At 44.6% G+C, this 17,154-nt stretch overlaps 1 pseudogene; it reads left to right on the forward strand.

The window, feature by feature from the left end:
- Window positions 1-4,106: 4,106 nt before the first annotated feature.
- Window positions 4,107-9,765, forward strand: LOC146572001 (uncharacterized; annotated as a pseudogene).
- Window positions 9,766-17,154: the final 7,389 nt, after the last annotated feature.

Here is a 17,154-nt window from a genome sequence, read left to right on the forward strand (position 1 = left end):
CATAGCTACGGAAATAACACTGGAACGGCCGTGTAATCACGGGTTCACATTTATTCCGGACTAGAACAAGACACATTTTGCGAACAAAGGTTGAGTCTAGATTAGTAAAGAAATATAAAAAGGTTGAATTCCTCGTTTCAGTGGTTGAAATTGTTGTGTGCCTGTCCCCTGACGAGTGTGAAATTAAAATAAAGAGGGAATTTGGAGCCACATAGAGATAGACGGGCATAATTGGGTGTATTACTCTGTGGTGTAATAAAAATAAAAAGGAGAGATAGTAAGAGGTGTGCAGTGGAGAATTATGGAGGAGTACAGAGAGGAATGTGTTGGGAGACTGGCGTACAGTTTACGCTGTCAAGGTAGGCGGGTTGCCTGCTTATCTGTTTAACATGTGATGAAAATGAAATTAAATAAATCTCTTAGTGTGTTAATACAGGAAGCTGCGGACCTGGACCAACTGCCCCCACAAGCACAGCGGTCGAAGCAAAATTATAGGTAATGGGAACCACACCCAGCACGAATCAGCAGCTGTGAAAAAGACAGCAGCGAGGAGAGAATTAGAGGAGAAATTAAGAGAAGTTTTAACACATAAAATTGGGGCCAACGGACTTGTGGAGGTTGGGAAGGCGTCCGGAGCATCACAACAAAAAGGTGAAACAAAAACACACAAGCAGAGAAATCTGAGAGAAAGGCTCCTTTTAAGGTAACGCCTAGTTTGAGAAAAGATAAAATTAACCTGCTTTTATACAAATGCACATACACGCAATGAAGAAACAGCTTACACTCATGAACACGTGAAGATTTTCCAGCAAGGTTAAAGAAAAATTAACATACTTAAATTATGAAGTCTATACATTACTGACAAAGAAACCCTCTGGGTTGCAGGACAACAATTTAACTAAAAAAAAAAAAAAAGGAACACTGGTCTAACCAACCAGGCAAGACACAACAAATTTAGTGGTTAAAAGATTCAAATTGTGACATGTTTTCTGTTGATTGATTAATAAAAGTGATTACTGAATGAAAGAAAGTTCCTTTTTTGGGCTTTTAAACATGATCTTAAGAATTTTAACATATACCGGTGTTGTCCTGTCAACTTGGTGGGTTAGGAGTTGATTATATCGGGAGACAAAAAACAAAAAAAGGGGGAGAGAAGGCTGACACAGGGCCTGGCCCCATTGTCTCCCCTCTGAATAACACAGCCAACACAACATCATTTTCCTGTTCGTTTGTTTTTGTTTTTTGTTTGTTTTTGTTTTGTTTTGTTTTTGTTTTTTCTATACATATTTAATTACAGGCTGCTTTGCCGGCCCTGAAAGCCGAGGCTGACTGGACTCCTGCTCTCCCCCATACGTGACACTGACCAAATGCTGCAACAGCTGGACCCACAACAACGACCTGAGAATGTCAACAGACCTGCAGGAATGTGATCTCATGCAGCCGAGACAGAGAGCACTAAACCTAAGGCCCGTTTCACTACACGGGGGAAAATTCCCAGACTGCGTCAGCTGACAGAGCTCAGCTGTGACGAGACGCCCGCCAAGCCCGAATGAAAAGTAAGGCCGAGCGAAAGAATGCTGACCTTGATAACTTTGCATTCACACTGTGCAGGACAGTGATGGACCAACACGGATGATCGGGCGGCAAAAAGGGCGTGACCGAGACAAGAGGAGTAACTGAGGACAGAAGGCACCTCAGAATGGACAAAAACACAGAAGAAGATGCAGGTTTCACCTGCGGTGAACATCGACACTGGAGAAAGGACTGCCCCAATTGGGGTCAGAACCAGGACGGACTGAATTTTGAGCAGCAGCAGCAGCAATGGTCGCAAACAAACTGAAAAGGAGGGGGGCAGGACCCCAGGGCATGCTTCAGGCCGTGGTTTACCCAGAACACCAGAACAGGAAAGTGATGAACACACACACACACACACACACACACACACACACACACACACGTCTCCAAACACACAGATTCAGAATGAATACACACATGAACACGTGCACTCGTTGAGTGAGTGAGAAATGACACACACACACACACACACACACACGAATGCTGATTCACTGAGAAGTGATGCACACACATACACATGCACACGCTTGTGCAATGAAGAGTGATCCACACGCACACACACATACACGCTGATGCAATGAAGAATGCTTTGCTTATGCTGATATGCAAAATGCTGCACACAAACATCCCAATGCATAATTTTTATGAGGAGCCATTGATTACCATTAAATACTTAGAATGTGTTATATGTCACCCAGAGGGCATTTATGTAGATTTTAGGAATAAGGTCTAAAAAAGTTTGGTTATGAAAACAATGTCTGTGCGTGATGTCTGTTTATGGCTCAAGGCCTTGACTGAATTCTTTGCTGTGCTTCACACAGCCCTGATGAGGAACAGTGGCACAGAGTGAAATTGATGAATTAATAGTGTAAGTTTTAGGTCGGAGTACGGCATTTTCTGTGATTGAGTTTTAATTCAAGGAGGAACAAAAGGTGTTACGGCACCTGAGGTTCTCATTCCCACACAATATTGTCCCGGCAGGAAGCAAAATGTTCCTGTGAATTTCTGGTTGATTGTTTGGTTTTGTTTAGCGCTAGCTTGATTTTATCAGTGAGCTTTGGCTTGTGTTCTTTCTCGTAAGCGAGAGAGGGATAGTTTTATGCTTGGACATGTCTGCAACGGGCCCTAGTTTGTGTTATTTTAGTAGTATTTTGTTGGTTATGTCTGTTTTCGTTTTTGTTACAGTGCACTGGAGAAAAAACATCTGAGAGGTGTGATCCACCGGTGGTGATATGTTGATATTTTGTGAGTTCATGATTTAACAATCAGCTCTTTGAACAAGGCCTGAAAGATTGAAATTTAAAGCGCTATAAAATATTATTACTGTAAACAGTTGCAAAGTGTGCTTCTCCATGATTGTAATTGGCTTGGGAGAAATTCACTTATAGGGAACACTGATCTAAAAGGATTGCACCGAGTCAATCCGGCCCAAAAAAACAACAAGGAATTGTTTTCCTTTAAAATGATGACGTCATCTTGCTGGTGATGGAGGCTCGAATAGGTTGCGCGGGAGACTCCATTATCAGCAACATCTGGTATGAATGTGTATGGAGGTATGCATGTGAATGGACTGTGATGGACTGACGACTAAAAGTTTTAACTGACTTGATACTGAGACAATGACTGCACCAACTTTAGGATTAGTAAATGCCAATAAACAATTAATAAACAATTCACCCAGCCGACAAGAGAAGGGTGGATGCTTCGCTTTGTTTTGTTTTGTTTTTTCAGGAGCAGGAGGATAAGAGAGACTGGAGGAGGAGACTCTAGCTTCACATAAGTATGAACTGCAGACTTAACACTGTGGTTGCTGATTTTGAGTTACCGATGTTTGCATTAAGAAAACTGTGCTATATTAGCTGTGTTTTGAGTAAGGTATCATGTTATATTATTGGGAATGCCAAATGCTACAGTGGAGAAGACTTTTGATACCACTCATGACTGGAATATGTTATTATTAACCATAGCAGGCCACTGTAAAAAGTCAATTAAATTTTATAGAGGAAAATCGCCAAAATTTAACAATACCTATGAATGACTGGCCACATTCAGAATAGAGATATGCAATAATAAACATTGGTCCACGTGATTTAGGTTCTCACTTGAAATAGTAAGTTATTAAATGTAGAATATAATCGACAGGGGCATTTGATAGGATGTGGTACTGAAAAAGAACAAGAGCAAAGTAAATAAAGAAAATATTGTGTTTAGTTTGGATAAATTCAATTTAAAATGTACCATTTAAAATTTTGTTACGCTTAATTTTTGCAAAACACAACTAAAACTAAATTGAAACTAAGGATTTTCAGAAAATAAAAACTACACTAAACTAGCAAAGAATTGGTAAAAACTAATTACAACTGGTAAAAATTGAAAATCTGGAGTCGAAACTAAATAAAAATAACAACTAATGAAAATGGCGAAAAGTTTAAAACCCTGGTGCAGAGATTGGCAAATCTGACCAGGAAACGTTATAAAATGGATTGTCAGGATAGTCAGCGTTAAAGCCACTTTTGACAGTCCATACTAGGATGGCATTGGACATCTTCGGGGCGGAAGAGGGTTGGTGTGACCAAGGTGTGGTTTGGCTTGTTGTATGTACATTTCAAAATGTTACAGCTCTGGATGGACCAGTTACCAGGGCATGGAAGGATGACAGACTTTAGAAGATCCTCAGGGATGACAAGGCTGGAGCAACGGTACTCGAGAGAAGAATTTCTGATACTTTCTGAGATATGATGTCACCAACCTTCTCTTTTAAGTGTCTAGCTCCGGTGAATTGACACATGGGAGTGTGTCAAAAAAGGGGGAAGTGGAAGTTGAGTTTGAACATCAAACAATGGTGATATGAAAATTTCTATGAGTTTATTTTTGTGTTTAATAAATTAGCTATGGTAATGTGTTAGACTTAGAAAGGGTTCACTAATTTTTGATTTCTTTTACACACACATAAATTATGATTAGAATAAATCCTGAACATAATATTTTAAACCAAATTTGAATCATTAGAAGAACAATGGATAACAATATTAGATTATCAAGGCTAGGGAGAGAGGTGTTTTGGTTTTCTGTCTCTTGCAGAGAAAGGAACAGACACCAGACGGGGACCCGGAGATGTGAGGACCCTTCACAGCAGGGACAGATGTAGGGACTGCCGAGACAGCAACTGGGGTCAAGTGTCATGACGTTTGGGCTCCTGGAGAAGATGGATCCCACAAACACAGCAATAACCATGAAGGGGTTGGCGAAAACCAGGAACACCAGACCAACGAGGTTCAAGAGGCTCTTGGCAAAAAGGGGGACACGCCGGTGACCCCAAAATACACAGATCTTTGTTTGAAATCGGGGCAGAATAATCCCCAGAACTGTGCAATGACTAAAGGGTGGTCTAACCCCGGAGGTCGAAGAAAGAAGCTGAGAATCACCCAACTGGAAGACACTGGTAGCTGCAGCAATAAAAATAAAGGTTAAAAGCTCCTTAGACAGAGGTTCTAGTCTAAGTACATTTGAAAGGTATAAGGGGGCATTAAAATGGGAGTGGAAAACTGGAGCACCAAAATAAAGCTGTGGGAGAATTGGGGAGTGATGGGAGAGTCATCTGTAACTGCTGTTATGGTTGTAAATCTAACTTTGCTTGCATCTGAACTGCGTGAACACAGAGGTCATCCCACATATGGTCCACCCGTTAAAGGGGGACAGAGGGCCTCAGGATCAAGAAAACTTGGACCTTGCGACCCTGGAGTGCATGTTGTAAGTGATCTCTTTCAGAGATCAAAAGGGGGAATTATTAGATTATTCTGTTATTATATGTTACCTTATATATGTAATCAAAGTAGTTGAATTAGAATACTGCTGTAGATCACATTATACCCTTTAATATAGAGTGTGTGAGCTGTATGTAGTTTAGTTCTCATTATATTTTTGAGTTAACAGAACATATTCACATATTAGTTCATTAGATAAATGTGCATCACTCTGTATCCTTGATCTGCTGGGAATGTGTTACACTGTTTTCTTGACATGCTTAATTGTTGAATCATGAAGAGAAGGTTGTAAGCAGGAGACTCTGTGTCTAAAGACAGGGGAGATAGATAGACCACATTCCACACCCCCACCTTACAGAAAGCAGAGAAACAACTGCCGAGGTCATAACTTAGGCGCTGTAACAGAGAAAAAATGTGATGTTTTGGCTTTTACGACTAGCTGGGGGCCACTAGAGACTATAAAAAGCTGAGCAACCCGTCACCATTTTGAGACATGTGCCTGACCCTCTGGTAGCATCTCTCCCGTCCGGACGTTGTAATGCTCTGACTGTTGAATTGTATGGAAATAAATGATTGTTGATTGAGCATTTATACACCGAGTATTGTCCCTCCTTCAGCCCAAAGATTCAAAGAATTGGGAGATTTCAACATGGGCAAAAAGGTTTTGCAGCTGTTTGAGCTAAGATTTTCAAGTTATTCACATAATGAAAACCTATACTTTGTTTCGTGCGAGTTCCCCATTCAAATGCATGTAATCGTCAGAAACGCACTGTCTTGGCGAAATAAAGCGTTTTTGCACAACTTCATATAAATCGGCGTAACTTTTGATAGAAGATTCAGATATATGTATTCATGGCTTTATCTTATAGAATTCAATATCCCCGTGCTGGGCAAAAAGGTTTCGCAGCTGTTTGAGCTAAGATTTTCAAGTTATTCACATAATGAAAACCTATACTTTGTTTTGGGCGAGTTCCCCATTCAAATGCATGTAATCGTCAGAAACGCACTGTCTTGGCGAAATAAAGCCTTTTTGTACAACTTCATGAAGACAGCTGTAGTTTTTGATAGAAAACTCAGAAATACATATTTATGGCTTTATCTTATAGAATTCAATATCCCCGTGCTGGGCAAACAGGTTTTGCAGCTGTTTGAGCTAAGATTTCCAAGTTATTCACAAAATGAAAACCTATACTTTGTTTCGTTCGAGAACTCCATTCAAATGCATGTAATAGCGAGAAACGCACTAACGTGGTAAAATAAAGCGTTTTTCATGGTCTTCATGAAGACAGCTGTAACTTTCGATAGAAGACTCAGAAATACATATTTATGGCTTTATTTTATAGAATTCAATATCCCCGTGCTGGGCAAAAAGGTTTTGCAGCTTTTTGAGCTAAGAGTTTCAAGTTATTCACATAATGAAAACCTATACATTTTGTTTCGTGCAAGTTCCACATTCAAATGCATGTAATCGTCAGAAACGAACTGTCTTGGCGAAATAAAGCGATTTTGCACAACTTCATATAAATCGGTGTAACTTTTGATAGAAGATTCAGATATACGTATTCATGGCTTTATCTTATAGAATTCAATATCCCCGTGCTGGGCAAAAAGGTTTTGCAGCTGTGTGAGCTAAGATTTTCAAGTTATTCACATAATGAAAACCTATCCTTTGTTTCGGGCGAGTTCCCCATTCAAATGCATGTAATCGTCAGAAACGCACTGTCTTGGCGAAATAAAGCGTTTTTGCACAACTTCATATAAATCGCTGTAACTTTTGATAGATGACTCAGACACACATATTTATGGCTTTATCTTATAGAATTCGATATCCCCGTGCTGGGCAAAAAGGTTTCGCAGCTGTTTGAGCTAAGATTTTCAAGTTATTCACATAATGAAAACCTATACTTTGTGTCGTTCGAGAACGCCATTCAAATGCATGTAATAATCAGAACGGTTCGCAGCCGAGTGTGAAGCAGCGGGAATGAGGATCAGCACCTCCAAATCTGAGGCCATGGTTCTCAGCCGGAAAAGGGTGGAGTGCCCACTCCGGGTCGGGGATGAGTTCCTGCCCCAAGTGGAGGAGTTCAAGTATCTCGGGGTGTTGTTCGCGAGTGATGGGAGAAGGGAGCCGGAGTTCGACAGACGGATTGGGGCTGCAGCTGCAGTAATGCTGACGCTGCACCGGTCCGTCGTGGTGAAGAGGGAGCTGAGTGTAAAAGCGAAGCTCTCAATTTACCGGTCGATCTACGTCCCTACCCTCACCTATGGCCACGAGCTGTGGGTAGTGACCAAAAGAACGAGATCGCGGATACAAGCGGCAGAAATGAGCTTCCTCCGAAGGGTGGCTGGCCTCTCCCTTAGAGATAGGGTGAGAAGTTCGGCCATCCGGGAGGGGCTCAGAGTAGAGCAGCTGCTGCTCCACATCGAAAGGAGCCAGCTGAGGTGGTTCGGGCATCTGACAAGGATGTCCCCTGGGCGCCTCCTGGGTGAGGTGTTCCAGGCATGTCCCACTGGGAGGAGGCCCCGGGGCAGACCCAGGACACGCTGGAGAGATTATATCTCTCGGCTGGCCTGGGAACGCCTTGGTATTCCCCCGGATAAGCTGGAGGAGGTGGTTGGGGAGAGGGAGGTCTGGGCCTCTTTGCTTAGGCTGCTGCCCCCGCGACCCGGCCCCCGGATAAAGCGGATGAAGATGGATGGATGGATGGATACAAAGCCAGTGACTAGAAAGGCTACAACTGGTACCTATCCAGTTCGGACGGCAATAACCCAGGCTGGGACACCGTTTTCACTTATACTGGAAACGATTGGACACCATACAAAGAAGATAAACTACAAGGGTCTGCAAAAAATCTTTCAAAACAACTGGCCTTGACTCAAGCAAATGATCATTTGATCCTGAACTTCAACACAGAAAGCAACCCACTGCTGGAGAAACCACCAAGTTCACAGAAAAGAACCCACCTGGTTCCAACAACTAAAACATCCAGTGGAACGCTGGCAGGAGACTCAAGTTGCTATCATCTAACCCTGTTCATATACAAGAGTGGAAAAGACCCACATCATTTCTTGTCAATATGTAACAACATAACGAAGGAAGTAAACACCGCAACGAGCCCCTCCTCTACAGACACAACTCCTGCTTTGACCAAAGGCCCACTATCAACAACCATGACAGCAGTGATGATAGTAGGACCAAAACTGAAATCAGACGACTGGTTCCGAATAACCACAGGTATCACAGGACACACAAACAACTGGCTGTTGCTGGCAGAACAAGCAGCTCAAGATGCTAGTGATGACTGCATGGTCTGCCTAGGACCAAGACCAATACTGAGAGTGGTACCTGCACCTATAGGAAAAGATTGCCTGACAGCTGTCATGAACTATACCAACATTGGAAACTCAAACTGCACAAAATGAGACAGAATTTTCCCCATCACCAAACAAGAAAAGAGAAAACCCATCTTATCACGAGACGTGACAGCAACAAACCACACCTGCATAAATATGACAGGTCCAGGAGAGAGGCTGGGAAGCCTTAATGCATCAAGCTGTCTAACCATTACAGAAGTGGACCCCTCATTCAAACCAGAGAGCAGAGCCGATGTCTGGTGGTGGTGCGGGGACCCACAACTGTACGACCGCCTGCCCGGAAACTGGACTGGTATGTGTGGACTGGTGTCATTGTTGCTGCCCGTCCAAGTCATCAAACTCTCAGCCACTGACATCACCATAACAGCAGGACAACTGAAACTGGAGGGCCGAAAGAAGAGATCGGCACCAGTACAACCTGGACCAGATCCAACTTATGTCGACGCCATAGGAATTCCCCGAGGAGTACCAGATGAATACAAACTGGTGGACCAAGTGGCTGCCGGTTTTGAATCTTCAATTCAATATGTTGGTGGTGCACAATCAACAAGAACGTGGACCGCATAAACTACGTCCATTACAATGTGCAATGCCTAGGAAACCTGACACAATCGGGCCTCCATGCAGTAGCTGAGCAACTGAGAGCTACATCACTGATGTCTTTCCAGAACAGAATTGCGCTGGACATGCTACTGAGCGAGAAGAATGGAGTTTGCTCGATGTTTGGAGAGCGATGCTGCACCTTCATCCCAAAAAACACAGCAGCTGATGGACGTTTAACCAGAGCCCTAGAGGGCCTGAAGACCCTGAATAAAAAGATGAAGGAGCATTCTGGAGTTGACACTTCCACGTGGGACAACTGGATGGACATGTTTGGGAAATATTGGAGTTTGGTGTCATCAATCCTGGTATCCGTAGCAGTATTCGCAGCCATACTCACCTTGTGCGGATGCTGTTGCATACCTTGTATCAGAGCACTGATAAACAGACTTATCGCAACAGCCATAACTCCCCAAGTCACATCCCCACCAGAGACTATGATGCTCCTTGAAAACAATGAAAGTGACACAGACTCTGAGGAAGAAGAGGACGACATATAAATAAGGAAAAATAATTTATAATGTTGAACATTTAACTATGCTAAATGAAAATGTACCCGCAAGTGACTAGAAGTTGATAAGATGCAAAATATTTGAACAACAGCAGGGAATGATAGGAGTAACTTTTAAGTTTAAACTGCAGATGTGTATTATTAAAACATACCTCCGTTATAAAGCTTTCAAATGTATTAAAATGTTCATATATTTTTGTATCACATGCCATTACATCCTGTCACGTACACACACACACACACACACAGAACACACACACATGCTGATAAGTAAGCTTGAAAAACAGGAAATGCTATGCAACTGTCTCTTGGTATAAATAAATCTGACTGCAATGCCTCGGTTATGAGTATCACCCGATCACTCACCCGTGCACGTAGCTCTATGAAACTCCTTTTGACTGTCTTGTATTCCTTCATCGTATTTAAAAATGTCACACACCACTGACATCACATAATGAAAACCTATACTTTGTTTCGTGCGAGTTCCCCATTCAAATGCATGTAATCGTCAGAAACGCACTGTCTTGGCGAAATAAAGCGTTTTTGAACAACTTCATATAAATCGGTGTAACTTTTGATAGAACATTCAGATATACGTATTCATGGCTTTATCTTATAGAATTCAATATCCCCGTGCTGGGCAAAAAGGTTTTGCAGCTGTTTGAGCTAAGATTTTCAAGTTATTCACATAATGAAAACCTATACTTTGTTTCGTGCGAGTTCCCCATTCAAATGCATGTAATCGTCAGAAACGCACTGTCTTGGCGAAATAAAGCGTTTTTGCACAACTTCATATAAATCGCTGTAACTTTTGATAGACGACTCAGACACACATATTCATGGATTTATCTTATAGAATTCGATATCCCCATGCAGGGCAAAAAGGTTTTGCAGCTGTTTGAGCTAAGATTTTCAAGTTATTCACATAATGAAAACCTATACTTTGTTTCGTGCGAGTTCCCAATTCAAATGCATAATGTGGATGGCCTCAGCATGTAGCACAGGCCCTGTTGTAATGTGGATGGACTCATCTACCAACACTGGCCCAGGTGCAATGTGGATGGTAATGGCCAGCACCACAGACCTTGGTGTAATGTGGATGGCCTTAGCCAACACCACTGGCCCTGGTGAAATGTGGATTACATCGGCAAGGACCAATGGCCCTGATGTAATGTGGATGGTTTCAGTCAACAGCACAGTCCCTGGTGTTGTGAAGATGGCCTCACGGGAAGCACTGTCCCTGGTGTAATGTGGATGGTATTGGCCACCACCACAGACCTTGGTGTAATGTGGATGGCCTTAGCCAACACCACTGGCCCTGGTGAAATGTGGACGACATCGGCAAGGACCAATGGCCCTGATGTAATGTGGATGGTTTCAGTCAACAGCACAGTCCCTGGTGTTGTGAAGATGGCCTCACGGGAAGCACTGTCCCTGGTGTAATGTGGATGGTATTGGCCACCACTACAGGGCCTGGTGTAATGTGAATGGCCTCATCCAACAACACTGGCCCTGGTGAAATGTGGATGGTATTGGCCAACACAACAGGCCCTGGCGTAATGTGAATGTCGTCAGCCAAAACCACTGGCCCTGGTTTAATGTGGATGGCATCAACGAGTAGCACAGGCCCTTGTGTAATGTAGATCACATCAGCCAGCAACACAGGCTCTGGTGAAATGTAGATGACCTCAGACAGCAGAACAGGCCTTGCTGTCGTGAAGTTGGCCTCAGAGGGAGCACTAGCCCTGGTGCAATGTGGATAGCCTAAGCCAGCAATACAGGCCCTGGTGTGGTGACGATAGCCGCACAGGGAGCACATGCTCCCTGTATAATGTGGATGGCCTCAGCCAGTAGCACAGGCCGTGTTGCAATGTGGATGGCTTCATCTAACAACACTGGCCCTTGTGAAATATGGATGGTATTGGTAAAGCACCACACACCCTGGTGTAATGTGGATGGTCTTAGCTTACACCACTGGCCCTGGTGTAATGTGCATGATATCGGCCAGCATCACAGGCCCTAATGTGGATGGCATCAACGAGTATCAAAGGCCCTGGTGGGATAAAGATGGCCTCACAGGAAGCACAGGCCCTGGTGTAATGTGGATGGTAGAAGCCGGAATCACAGTCTCTGGTAGGGCTGCTCGATTATGGCAAAAATGATAATCACGATTATTTTCACTGAAATTGAGATCACGATTATTTGACGATATTTATTTAACCCTTTAAGACCTACTATAGAACCAAGTCCACCAGAGCTTATATTATTTTTTTTTACATGCTGTAGTGCCATTTGTGGGAGCATTTCAAGTTGCTATACATCAATACAACTGTTATAGCCCATATTTTAATAATATGTATGCATTAAGTCCATAGTAACTACATTAATTGCAAAAAAGTGCAATAAACGACAAAAAAATTGAAAATCGCTTTTGTTTTGTTTACATATATTTCTACTTGGAGAAATTTAAGAGGCTTATCCCTCAAAACTTTAAATACAATAAAGTTGCAAAAAATAGTTTCCCACCACAGGAAATTTATTTTGAGTGTCTTCATAGTTTTATTTTGGAGATACAGCAATTTTTATATACTGCAGGAAAAACAAAAAACAATCCTATGATGCAAATTTGCAAAGAAAACAGCAGGTGCATCATTTCACTGTGGGAAGTGTTACGAACAGCTGATAGGAACGGCAAAGCGTGTTTCTGGAATATTATGTTTTTGTTCCTGCAAGCGCTTTTTATGCAATTTTTGCAAAGCTATATGTGGAACGAAACCGTGACCGAGGACAAGCTGATGGCATCAGATGTAAGTACAACTCCTCCGGTTTCATATGCAAAACAAATTATTGCGCTAGCTTACACGGTTCAGGTTCTACAGGGATTTAAAAATAGTTACGCAAAACGGAGCGTGCTGCTCTGACCGGCTTTAAAGGGTTAACAATGACTTTAAAAAAATAATATAAAATAGTGTGCAACACCTATGGAAGCCCGTTTCCGCCACTAAAAATAAAAAAGAAGCTAGTATCCATAACTCGAAATTTCGAGTTATTATCTTGAAATTTCGAGAAATATAACTCGAAATTTCGAGTTACTTTTCTCAAAATTTCGAGTTAGCTCTGCCAATCAAAAATATACGTGAATGAGGTCGCTTTCTTGTTACCCGGAAGCATATGGCGCAGGACCGCGCACTCAAAAACGGATCCCAACAAATTAAAGTATGTTTGCTGATAGTAACACCATGTGATTCAGCTAATAACACAGGGATTTCATCATTTGTGAAGCCAGGCTGAAAACACTCAGCAATCTGTGCATTCACGACTGGATGTAATACCGGTAGCTTAGCTGTAGCATTTGTAGCTGAGGGCTTCAGCTTCCGGGTAACATGGAAATGACATCATTCGCGTAGATTACTGATTGGCAGCGCTAACTCGAAATTTCGAGTTGCTTTTCTCAAAATTTTGAGTTAATATGTCGAAATTTCGAGAAAATAACTCGAAATTTCGAGAAAATAACTTGAAATTTTGAGTTATGGATCCTTTTTTTTTTTTTTTAGTGGCGGAAACGGGCTTCCATAGTAACACCACTGAAGTTTTTTTTTTTAAACTCTTTTCAACCAACGGCAGTCACTCTCCAAATAACTTCTGCTTAGCTTTCCGTGCTTCCCTCGGGTCCTCTTAATCAGCGGTCTCCAACCTTTTTTGCGCCACCGGTTTATGCCCGACAATATTTTCACGGACCGGCCTTTAAGGTGTCGCGGATAAATTAGGGAGGGGCTAATAATCGGCTCAGTCATTTTTAATGATCGTTGAAAGCCCAGATCGTAATCGGGATTAAAGTTCGATTAATTGAGCAGCCCTAGTCTCTGGTATAATGTTGATGGCCTAAGCCAACAACAGTGGCCCTGGTGAAATGTGGATGGTGTTGGCAAGCACCAGAAGCCCTGGTGTAATTTGAATGGCTTAGGCCACCAGCACAGGCCCTTGTGTGGTGAAGATGGCCTCACAGGAAGCACTGTCCCTGGTGTAATGTGGATGGCCTCAGCAAACAACACTGGCCTTGGTAAAATGTTGATGGTATTGGCCAGCACCACAGGCCCTGCTGTAATGTAGATGGCATCAGCCAGTAGAACAGGCCCTTGAGTATTGTGAATGGCATCAGCCAGCAACACAGGTCCTTGGGTAATATGGAAGGCTAGCAGCACAGGCCCTTGTGTAATGTGGATGGTATTGGCTAGCACCACAGGCCCTGGTGTAATGTGAATGTCCTCAGCCATGACCACAGGCCCTGATGAAATGTAGTTGGCCTCAGCCATGACCACAGGCCCTGGTGAAATGTGAATGTCCTCAGCCAGTAGCACAGGCCCTGTTGTAATGTGGATGGCCTCATCTAACAACTCTGTCGCTGGTGAAATATGGATGGGATTGGTCAGCACCACACACCCTGGTGAAATGTGCATGATATCGGTCAGCAGCACAGGCCCAGGTGTAATCTGGATGGCATCAACGAGCAGCAGAGGCCCTGGTGTGGTGAATATGGCCTCACAGGAAGCACTGTCCCTTGTGTAATGTGTATGGCCTTTGCCAAAAACAGTGGCCCTGGTGAAATGTGGATTATATTGGCCAGCACCACAGGCCCTGGTGTAATGTGAATATCCTCAGCCAGTAGTAAAGGCCCTTGTGTTTTGTGGAACGCATCAGCCAGCAACACAATCCCTGGTGAAATGTGGATGGCCTCATCCAGCACCACAGGCCCTGGTTTGGTGATGATTGCCACACAGGAAGAACTGTACCTGGTGTAATGTGGATTGCCTCATCCAACAGTACAGGCCCTGGTGTGGTGAAGATGGCCTCACAGGAAGCACAGGCCTTGGTGTAATGTGAATGGCCTCAGACGGATGCCAGGCCCTGGTTAAATGTAGATGGCCTCAGCCGGCAACATGAGCTCTGGTGAAAGGTAGTCTGCCTCAGCCAGTAGCACAGGCCCTGTTGTGGTGAAGATGGCCTCACAGGAAGCACTGTCCCTGGTGTAATGTGTATTTCCTCAGCCAACAACACTGGCCCTGGTGAAATGTGGATGGTATTGGCCAACACCACAGGCCCTGGCGTAATGTGAATGTCCTCAGCCAACACCACTGGCCCTGGTGTAATGGGGATGGCATCAGCCAGTAGCACAGGCCCTTGTGTATTGTGGATCGCATCAGCCAGCAACACAAGCCCGGGTGAAATGTGGATGGTTTGGGCCTGCACCACAGGCCCTGGTTTAATGTGGATGGCATCAACGAGTTGCACAGGCCCTTGTGTAATGTGGATCACATCAGCCAGCAACACAGGCTCTGGTGAAATGTAGATGACCTCAGACAGCTGTCGTAAAGTTGGCCTCAGAGGGAGCACTAGCCCTGGTGCAATGTGGATGGTCTAAGCCAGCAATACAGGCCCTGGTGTGGTGACGATGGCCTCACAGGGAGCACATGCCATGGTATAATGTGGATGGCCTCAGCCAGTAGCACAGGCCCTGTTGTAATGTGGATGGCCACATCTACCAACATTGGCCCAGGTGAAATGTGGACGGTAATGGCCAGCACCACAGACCTTGGTGTAATGTGGATGGCCTTAGCCAACACCACTGACCCTGGTGAAATGTGGATGACATCGGCAAGGACCAATGGCCCTGATGTAATGTGGATGGTTTCAGCCAACAGCACAGTCCCTCGTGTGGTGAAGATGGCCTCACAGTAAGCACTGTCCCTGGTGTAATGTGGATGGCCTCAGCAAACAACACTGGCCCTGGTGAAATGTCGGTGGTATTGGCCAGCACCACAGGCCCTTGAGTATTTTCAATGGCATCAGCCAGCAACACCACTGGCCCTTGTCAAATGTGGATGGTTTCGGCCAGCAACACCAAGGTGTAATGTGAATGGCCTCATCCAACAAAACAGGCCCTGGCGTAATGAGAATGTCCTCCGCCAACACCACTGGCCCTGGTGTAATGGGGAGCGCATCAGCCAGTAGCACAGGCCCTTGTGTATTGTGGATCGCATCAGCCAGCAACACAAGCCCTGGTGAAATATGGATGGTTTCGGCCTGCACCACAGGCCCTGGTTTAATGTGGATGGCATCAACGTGTCGCACTGGCCCTTGTGTAATGTGGATCACATCAGCCAGCAAAACAGGCTCAGGTGAAAATGTAGATGACCTCACACAGCAGCACAGGCCCTGCTGTCGTAAAGTTGGCCTCAGAGGGAGCACTAGCCCTGGTGCAATGTGGATGGCCTAAGCCAGCAATACAGGCCCTGGTGTGGCGACGATAGCCTCACAGGGAGCACATGCCGTTGTATAATGTGGATGGCCTCAGCCAGTAGCACAGGCCCTGTTGTAATGTGGATGGCCTCATCTACCAACACTGGACCAGGTGAAATGTGGATGGTAATGGCCAGCACCACAGACCTTGGTGTAATGTGGATGGCCTTAGCCAACACCACTGGCCCTGGTGAAATGTGGATGACATTGGGAAGGACCAATGACCCTGATGTAATGTGGATGGTTTCAGCCAACAGCACAGTCCCTGGTGTGGTGAAGATGGCCTCACAGGAAGCGCTGTCCCTGGTGTAATGTGGATGGCCTCAGCAAACGACACTGGCCCTGGTGAAATGTCGGTGGTATTGGCCAGCTCCACAGGCCCTGGTTTAATGTAGATGGCATCAGCCAGCAGCACAGGCCCTGGAGTATTGTGAATGGTATCAGCCAGCAACACCACTGGCACTTGTGAAATGTGGATGGTTTCGTCCAGCAATACAGGCCCTTGGGTAATGTAGAAGGCTAGCAGCACTGGCCCTTGTGTAATGTGGATGGTATCAGCCAGCACCACAGGCCCATGGTCTGGTGATGATGGCCTCAGAGGAAGCACTGTCCCTGGTGTAATTTGGATGGCCTCATCAGACAACACTGGCCCTGGTGAAATGTGGATGGTTTTAGCCAGCACCACAGGCCCTGGTGTAATGTGAATGTCCTCAGCCAACACCACTGGCCCTGGTGTAATGTGGATGGTATTGGCCAGAACCACAGGCCCTGGTGTAATGTGAATGGCCTCATCCAACAACACTGGCCCTGGTGAAATGTGGATGGTATTGACCAACACCACAGGCCCTGGCGTATTGTGAATGTCCTCAGCCAACACCACTGGCCCTGGTGTAATGGGGATGGCATCAGCCAGTAGCACAGGCCCTTGTGTATTGTGGATCGCATGAGCCAGCAACACAAGCCCTGGTGAAATGTGGATGGTTTGGGCCTGCACCACAGGCCCTGGTTAAATGTGGATGGCATCAACAAGTA

This window comes from Mchenga conophoros, linkage group LG6, assembly GCF_057382185.1.
Source record: "Mchenga conophoros isolate Kocher_MC1m ecotype Shallow Benthic linkage group LG6, M_conophoros_male_GT1.1, whole genome shotgun sequence".
NCBI lineage: Eukaryota > Metazoa > Chordata > Actinopteri > Cichliformes > Cichlidae > Mchenga > Mchenga conophoros.